General features: G+C 48.7%; 1 protein-coding gene across 1 annotated transcript in view; it reads left to right on the forward strand.

Annotated features, from left to right (window-relative positions):
• Nucleotides 1–8,610, forward strand: part of frmpd1a (FERM and PDZ domain containing 1a) — a gene marked incomplete at both ends in the record, with an annotated part of 51,031 nt that overhangs the window by 9,793 nt on the left and 32,628 nt on the right. The gene's annotated exons all lie outside the window — the stretch shown is intronic.

Here is an 8,610-nt window from a genome sequence, read left to right on the forward strand (position 1 = left end):
AGCCTTTGTCTTCAAAGAAAATCTAGAGAAATGCAGTGTTTCCCCTGGACCAGAACTCATAAAATGCGCATCAGGAATTTCCATAATATCTATATTTATGAACTACTGATACAGAACGCAACAAACCATGAATTTAAAAATGTATTTGAAATGTGTTTATTTCATTATTAACGTATGAACATCAGAGCAATAATCCAATGTGCTGGGTGTAGCGTAAAGTTTCACCTCATTATGAACTTACCCACTATGAACTTAATAAAATGGAAGTAGTAAGGCAACATAATCACAGAGTCAGCTGGACTGGGGGAGTGCACTGAAGGTTATTAAGTACGCAGAACAACAGAATCAAACCACAGCAATAATCACATCTGCTGAGTGTAACGTCAAGATTTCTCACCACTTCATTAAATATGTACAACTTCCATAATTGCGCTTTTAAAGGAACAAACGCGTCCCACACTCCTTTCTGTTTCTCACCCACACCTGACATGCTATGCTACCTGACATGCTAAGTCACCTGACATGCTATGCTACCTGACATGCTAAGCTACCTGAAATGCTATGCTATGCTGACCTGACATGCTATGCTACCTGACATGCTAAGCTACCTGACATGCTATGCTATGCTACCTGACATGCTATGCTACCTGCTATGCTATGCTACCTGCTATGCTATGCTGACCTGACATGCTATGCTACCTGACATGCAATGCAAACCTGACATGCTATGCTACCTGACATGCTAAGCTACCTGACATGCTAAGCTACCTGACATGCTATGCTACCTGACATGCAATGCAAACCTGACATGCTAAGCTACCTGACATGCTAAGCTACCTGACATGCTAAGCTACCTGACATGCGATGCTACCTGACATGCTATGCTACCTGACATGCTATGCTGACCTGACATGCTAAGTCACCTGACATGCTATGCTATGCTGACCTGACATGCTATGCTACCTGCTATGCTATGCTACCTGCTATGCTATGCTGACCTGACATGCTATACTGACCTGACATGCTATGCTACCTGACATGCTATGCTACCTGACATTGGGTATATTTTCATCATCCATTTTTAAATGGTCTTAATAGTCCCATTTCTTCCCCGTTGTTCAGTAATGTATTATTATTATGTTATTGAGAGGCTTTATTAAATATCTCCGTTGTCCAGCGTTTAGCCGCTGGCTAACCGGTTATGCAGAGTTCTCGATGCATTCGACAAGTTTTATAATAATGACCGCAGGCTAGAAACGTCCCGACGTCGAATGTGACAGTCAACTTCATATCAGTATAGACCTGCTGTTGTGGTTTATTTGAAAGAAAGAAAAAAAAGAATCACAGTCTCAATAGCAGCTTATGCCGTTTGGACATCGTTTTGTTTTTTTTCTTTGTTAGAAAGATATCGGATACCGTTAGCCTCATAGCATAATTGCTTGAGTCATATTTTAAGGTTCATCTTGTATTTAGCGTAAGAAATACCTCAAGTCAAATAGATGACTTCAGAAATGGGCAGATAGTGATTATGGAATGTCAAAAGCACTCTGATTGGCTTAGGGTACAGCCAATGAGAATCAGCAGCGTTAGGAGAGTAGAGTGAGGTTAGGTTTGGCCCAAACATGACGATATTCAAAAGATAACCACACCCTGAGTGGTGCGATGAGACTCGGGTTACTAAAGACGCCATCGCCGCTATGAGTCCCCCGGGGCACCGCGGTGCGTGAGTGCTGGGGATAGAGCAGTGGTCAGCTCAGCGTAGCGCGGGTGTGGTCATTTAATGACGTGGACCGGTCAACTCCTCTGCGAGCCAATCAGAACGCCTGCCTGGTGTCCTCAGAACGCCAGCCTGATGTCCTCAGAACGTGGTGAAGTCAAGTCCGTTTTATTTGCGTAGCCCCTTAATCCCAGTAACAGTCTCAAAGGGCTTCACAGGCCATGTATGAATGAATGACACTTCCTAAACTTAGGCCCACCTAAGGGCCAGAAAAAAACTTAAATTAAGAAGGAGGAAACGTTGAGGAGGAAGGCTCGTGGGCTCGCTCATCCGGATCACAACGTGATGGGCGGGGTTTGATCTGGGGCGGTGGCGGACCTCGGTGTCCACGCGTCCTGTGGTGATAGGATGACGAAGGTCCGCATTGAAACGACGAATGTCACCGAGACTGAAACGTTGTAAACACACAGTTACCGTGCGCTGGTCGACGACGTGTTGATTTGTAAGGATATCAGGCCCGTTTTATACTTTTTTTATTTCCTTCCGCATGTTGTCGATTCACTTCAAATGACGAGCCATGTGGAGGAGCTAGAGAAACACTAGCCGTCCAACGGACACGCCAAACAAACTCACAACCTTTCCACTGTCAAACCCTTGGCTCTGGAATTGGCAAATTGCATCTGAGCTGAACAGACCAGTGTGGCAAAAGGAACTCTCTTTCTATTTTAATTAGGACAATTCATTCACGTAACAGTATTGTTATGCATTATCAAGTGCTGATTATAGTGCCACCTATTCAGGGAATATTTTCCCAATGTCGTTTCTGAGATGTAGCTTAATTCGTCAGGAAAAAATTACGATAATAATGTTAACAAATTCAAATTTCAAACAAAGTGTTGCGATTTCGTAGGACACCTATAGCAAATTTCTTTAGAATTATTTTTCTATTTATCGTGTACACCTGTATAATCAGTGGGTGCGACGCATGTGTTCTTCATTAAGAGGTTTTTTATTTCCGTTGGCGTCCATTTCAAGGAAACCCAATCTGTAACTAATGTCTGTTTATAGCCAAGCAGATGGTGCTTCATGTCGGTGATTGTGAGGCATTCCTTCTCAAATGACTAGCAGTGGGTGTCATCTTCAATAGCCTTTGAGTAGAAACAATAATAGTCCAGTACTCGTCCCTGGGTTCACATCCCACCCGTTAACCTGCCTCGATGCCTCCGCCCCGGAGCCATCTGTCTTGACGGTGAAAGGTTCTGTCTGCGGAGCAAGGCGTCGAGATGGATTCAGTGCACTGCACCAAGCGTCCTGTAGCAAGCAAGCAAGCAAGCGGTTGGCAACCCCCGGGGCCGCGCTGAGTTTCAAGTCCCAGGGAGGACGGGACAGTGAGCGGCATGCTTCATTAAGGAGATTTACGCCATGAATCTCGCCAGAGTTTATTTCCCTGGCGATCCCCTGATGGTCCCCCACTTCACTGTCTCCCTCTACATCGTAAGGCCCATTTGAGTTGGCAGGGGCCTCGCATTCAGCAGTGGTGATGCAGAGAAGGCATGATTCCAAGTTCCCCTGGTACTAGCCGTCCAGGTTATAGATTGTGGCTTGGGCCTGCTGTTTCTGCTGCATGGGAGGTCACATTAGGGCCCTCGATTGTCCATCGTTGCAATCCATGCCTCCATGGCCAGATCCATACCTGAAATATTATTGGGCCGTGTGGGAGCTCAAATGTGGTTTTGTGTGTGTTTGAACAACCTTATTGATAGGACAGTATAAATAAACAGGGGATCGGGTTGGTCCTGCTTTGCTTTATGTCCTCCTCTGATCTGTTTCCGAGTGCAAATACTCTCGATGGCCATCTGTTTACAGATGGATTACAGACGTTCTCGGCTGACAATCTTGCGCATCTCCCGAAATGTAAATGTGATTCTGAGATTTAAGTGAATGCGATCTGGTGTCCTCCTGGAAGTGGATGTCCTGAACCTGTGTGTGTGTGTGTGTGTGTGTGTGTGTGTGTGTGTGTGTGTCCGATAACCGCTCTCAGACCTCTTCTCAAGCTGAAAAGGTGGAGTGTTTCTTACACGAGCGCGGCGATCTGTCGTATCGCGTCTCCCACAGCGTCCCGCCTGTGAAACACGAGACCTGGCCGCCCGTCATGACTGGGCGACCAGAGAAAGAGAGGGAACTAGGAGAGGGAGGGAGAGAAAACATTGACAGACAGATGGGTGGATAATGTGCTTGTGACTCAAACTCCCCAAAGAGAGATCACTGTCTGGCTAAGTCCCTCTGTCTTTCCACTCCCCCTCGCTCCCCCCCTCTCTCTCCTCCCCTCTCTCCTCCCTTCTCTCCTCCCCTCTCTCCTCCCCTCTCTCCTCCCCTCTCTCTCCTCCCCTCTCTCTCCTCCCCTCTCTCCTCCTCTCTCTCCTCCCCTCTCTATCCTCCTCCCCCCTCTCCTCCCCTCTCTCTCCTCCCCTCTCCTCCCCTCTCTCTCCTCCCCTCTCTCTCCTCCCCTCTCTCCTCCCCTCTCTCTCCTCCCCTCTCTCCTCCCCTCTCTCCTCCCCTCTCTCCTCCTCCCCTCTCTCCTCCCCTCTCTCTCCTCCCATCTCTCCTCCCCTCTCTCTCCTCCCTTCTCTCCTCCCCTCTCTCTCCTCCCCTCTCTCTCCTACTCTAGTGCTTCTCTCTCATCCACCCACCCCTTTGCCTTCACCCCCAGTTGGATCAGATTGATTCTCTCCTCCTGTCCCGACCTCAAGTCATCCCTGCTCCCTACTTACCCCGCACCCCTCAAGTCCTCCACCCCCCGCCCCCTTGACTGACTAATGCAGTGTTAATGCCCATCATGACTCATGTCCGCCGGGCTGAGCTTCCCTCTTGTCTGCCTCCTTACCTCCCTGCTCATGACGGAAGTGCACAGGGGAGGGGTGTGCTGATGTCCTGATGACATCATTCAATCATTCATTCATTTATTCATTAATTCATTCATTCATTCAATCAATGTGATTCTACCCACAGTGTGGATGAGGCATCACTCAATCAACCAGCTCAGTCAATTAGCCTCCGTCCATGTGGACATCTGTGAATCAGATGTATTCACAGGTACGTCATTCATCAGTGAATGATTCAGTGATGAATGGGATGTAAGGATGTTTGTGTGGTCAAAGAGCTGTTTTTTCATGGAATAGTGAAGAACGGTGTGTGTGTGTGTGTGTGTGTGTGTGTGTGTGTGTGTGGACGATGGCTGGTATAAGCAGCCTCATCTGGCCCGAGTCAGATGATTGGACTCTGGGTGCTGGGTGAGGTGGCACACCTCGTTGTTACATTTGAGCAATCAATGTGCACAGGTTTAACCAGCCGTCACCACACACACACACACACACTCCGGGAGATCTCCGGGCATGGCGGCGCGTTACACCTCCTGCCATGGGTCATTATACTCAACCGTAGTAATAAACTGGTTCTGACACTGCCCCCCTGTCTCCTTGTTTTGGAGGAGCCCAGTAGCAGCCACCTAGCTGGAGGCTAGCAGCCACCTAGCTGGAGGCTAGCAGCCACCTAGCTGGAGGCTAGCAGCCACCTAGCTGGAGGCTAGCAGCCACCTAGCTGGAGGCTAGCAGCCACCTAGCTGGAGGGTAGCAGCCACCTAGCTGGAGGCTAGCAGCCACCTAGCTGGAGGCTAGCAGCCACCTAGCTGGAGGGTAGCAGCCACCTAGCTGGAGGCTAGCAGCCACCTAGCTGGAGGGTAGCAGCCACCTAGCTGGAGGCTAGCAGCCACCTAGCTGGAGGCTAGCAGCCACCTAGCTGGAGGGTAGCAACCACCTAGCTGGCGTGTATCATGGGCATTGCTTCATACAAGTATCTTTCATTTTTGGTGAATCCAATCTTTATCTGTTTTGTGAATGGGTATGAATATCTTCATGAAGGGATCGACGTGGGGGGGGGGGGGGGGGGGTTCCTGTGGCAGTACGGTCTACATGGGGACTCCCACCTGTAGGTAGGCCAGTCCGTGTACACAACGTGCTGTGTGTGTGTGTGTGTGTGTGTGTGTGCGCTTGGCTTTTATATCGAGCGTGGGTTCACAGTGGCCGCTGGAAAGCGCCATGGCTGTACTTTGTCTCAATCACTGATTTTCATATTCTTGACACAAAATCAATCGGAGGGCCAAGGCCAAATGAGAAAGTCTGGACTGCCACCAAACGTGGAGTGTATATATATATCGATGCTCCTACTCTAAGGCCACGCTTCTGTCCTGTACTGGAAGGGAGGACCACTCCCCTCTCAGCCGAGATGGGTGTGGTCAAGTTCATGGTTCCTGAGACCTTATTCATGTGTAAAGCTCAGTTTGAGATACTATATCGATATATATATAAACATTTATAAAACGGGTGGCTTAAATCAAGCGATCTGATTGGTTCCCAACTGTTGTATAATGGGCGTATACACACAGCTATGACGCCCGTTCAGTTTACAGAGTTCAGTATCACTCCGCACCTAACTTGAACTGTTGTTTATGTATATATAAAAGCAATAGCATAGTTCACTGAAGCCTAAAAACATGTTGATTGCTGGAGAGGGTGGAAATGTTTGTACAGCATAGGCACACGGTGAGTGAACTTGACAGTAGGCTAAATTGCGGCGAACCAAGCTACCGTCTCTAGCCTAGCCTTCTCTCTGAAGGACGCTACAGTGTGTTGCATAGCAACCGCCGTACACTTTGCAGGCAGTCAGGAGGGACTAATTTTTTGTATTCGTAAAAAAATGCTTTTCCGACTTTCTCGCTTTTTCAAAATTGAGGGTGTCTATGACTTTCATAGTCATTTCACTTTGTATACCACAGCCTGTCGTGATCTATTGCTTAAATATATATATATATCATGCTAGTTTGATACATGGAAAATGTGCTGTTCATTCAATGCTTTCCACTCCCATATCTGCTCGTGAACCCAGACTACATTTAGATTTAGGGCATCTAGCCCTGACACTTTTATCCAAAGCGACCGACAAGCATTCACACACGGCGGAGTCGCACATGCATGGCGACGGCCAGCTTGTCGGGAGCAGTTAGGGTTGGGGTCTCTTGCTCAAGGACACCTCGACAATCAGCTAGGAGGAGCGCGGGGATCGAACCAGCATATTTCCAGTTAGAATTCAACCCGCTCTGCCTCCTGAGCTATACCGGTTACGACCTGCAGGCTGAGCTGGTCGACGGGGGTTGACTTCTCAAAGACGGGGTGAGGAGCTCTGTCCCTCCGGATCGCCCAGGGACGGGGGGGGCTCCTGCACCCTGCCATGGAGAGGAACGGCCGCTAAGTGCATCCTGGAGGACCCACTCGTGGGGAGGCACGGCGGGAAAGATCTCCACCAGCGAAGTCCGCGGAATGAGCGGAAGCGGATGTGTTGGCAGCCCCGGGCTGCTGGCCCGGGCGTGCATAGAAAGATGGCAACGATGAAAGGATAAAACGCCCATCCATCTTTAAATATCTCCTTTGATTCCTTCATTCATTCATGCATTCATTCATAGAGCCCCGCTAGGGGATTCCATGGAGTGAGTTGTCTCTGCTGAAGGAAGCCTGGGCTCATGTGAGCAGGGTGTACGTTTCCTTTGACACAGTCCAAGGATGATGTGAGGGAGCTATCGGGTTACCACTAATGACTGGACCCGTGTCTGACTCCTCCTGACTGAGCAGGAGTGTGTCTGTGTGAATCTGTGTATGTCTCTGTGTGTGTCTGTGTATCTGTCTGTGTGTATCTGTATGTGTCCGTGTCTTATCTATGTGTCTGTGTGTGTTGGTGTCGGTGTGTCTGTGTGTCTGTGCGTCTGTGTATCTGTCTGTGTATCTGAGTGTCTGTGTGTCTGTCTATCTGTGTATCGGTCTGTGTATCTGAGTGTCTCTGTATCTGTGCGTCTGTGTGTCTCTGTGTGTTGGCGTGTCAATGTGTCTGTGCGTCTGTCCGTCTGTGTGTGGTAGGGCGGAGGATGCTGTCGGTGGATTCTCGTTTCTTTTGGGGATGTTCTGGAGTTCTGTTGCTTGCTGCTTTTCTGATGGTTCATCCACACCGCCACACACACACACAGGGGGACTTCTTTACACTATGAGATGGTGAACCCTCTCGGTCTCACTCAGCAACCATGAACACGTGAAATAGTGCCGATTTCAGAATGATAGCAATGAGGACTTCATGTTTCCCCAATCACGTTGACGTCATCTCCTCGACAGTGCCAGTGGCAAAGGCACTAGGTCCAATTTTTATTTAACCTTTTATTTCACCAGGAAAGTCCCATTGAGATTAAAAACCTCTTTTTCAAGGGAGTCCGGGCCAAGAAGCAGCAAAAAAAAAGGCAGCAAAAGTTACAGTCCCAACATACAGACAAGCAATTAAAATTAAGAACAGAAACAGAATGACAGAAAAAAAAAAAAAACAGAATGAGCTAGCTATCACACGACACGGCAGACTCGCCCACTAATTGGTGCCCAATGTTCTCAGCGTGAGTAAACGATAGGAAAGATGTTTTTTAATTGCCATTACAGTCGACATTTAGCCTCAGCGGGGGGAACACTAGATGAAGAGCAACGACCGCTAGTGTGTGTGGCTGGAGCCCATTAGACTGAGGCCATCAGAGACACCGGCCCCTCACACCCACCACCAATATCCATAACCCCAGCTGCTGGGCGGAGTGTGAGTGTGTGTGTGTGTGTGTGTGTGTGTGCGTGTGCGTGGTGCGTGCGTGGCGTGTGTGTGTCCCACGTGCCTGTATATGCTTGCTTTGTTTGTGTACTCATTGGCACCCTCCCAACACAAAGTGTATGGGCTTTGCAGAGGCAGGAAATGACATCACCATTACATCACCACCACTCAGCATGGAAGGACAATCATTAAAAGACAATAGAAGGCTTACT

The sequence above is a fragment of the Micromesistius poutassou genome (genome assembly GCF_964030765.1).
Source record: "Micromesistius poutassou genome assembly, chromosome: 3".
In the NCBI taxonomy this organism is placed as follows: Eukaryota; Metazoa; Chordata; class Actinopteri; order Gadiformes; family Gadidae; genus Micromesistius; species Micromesistius poutassou.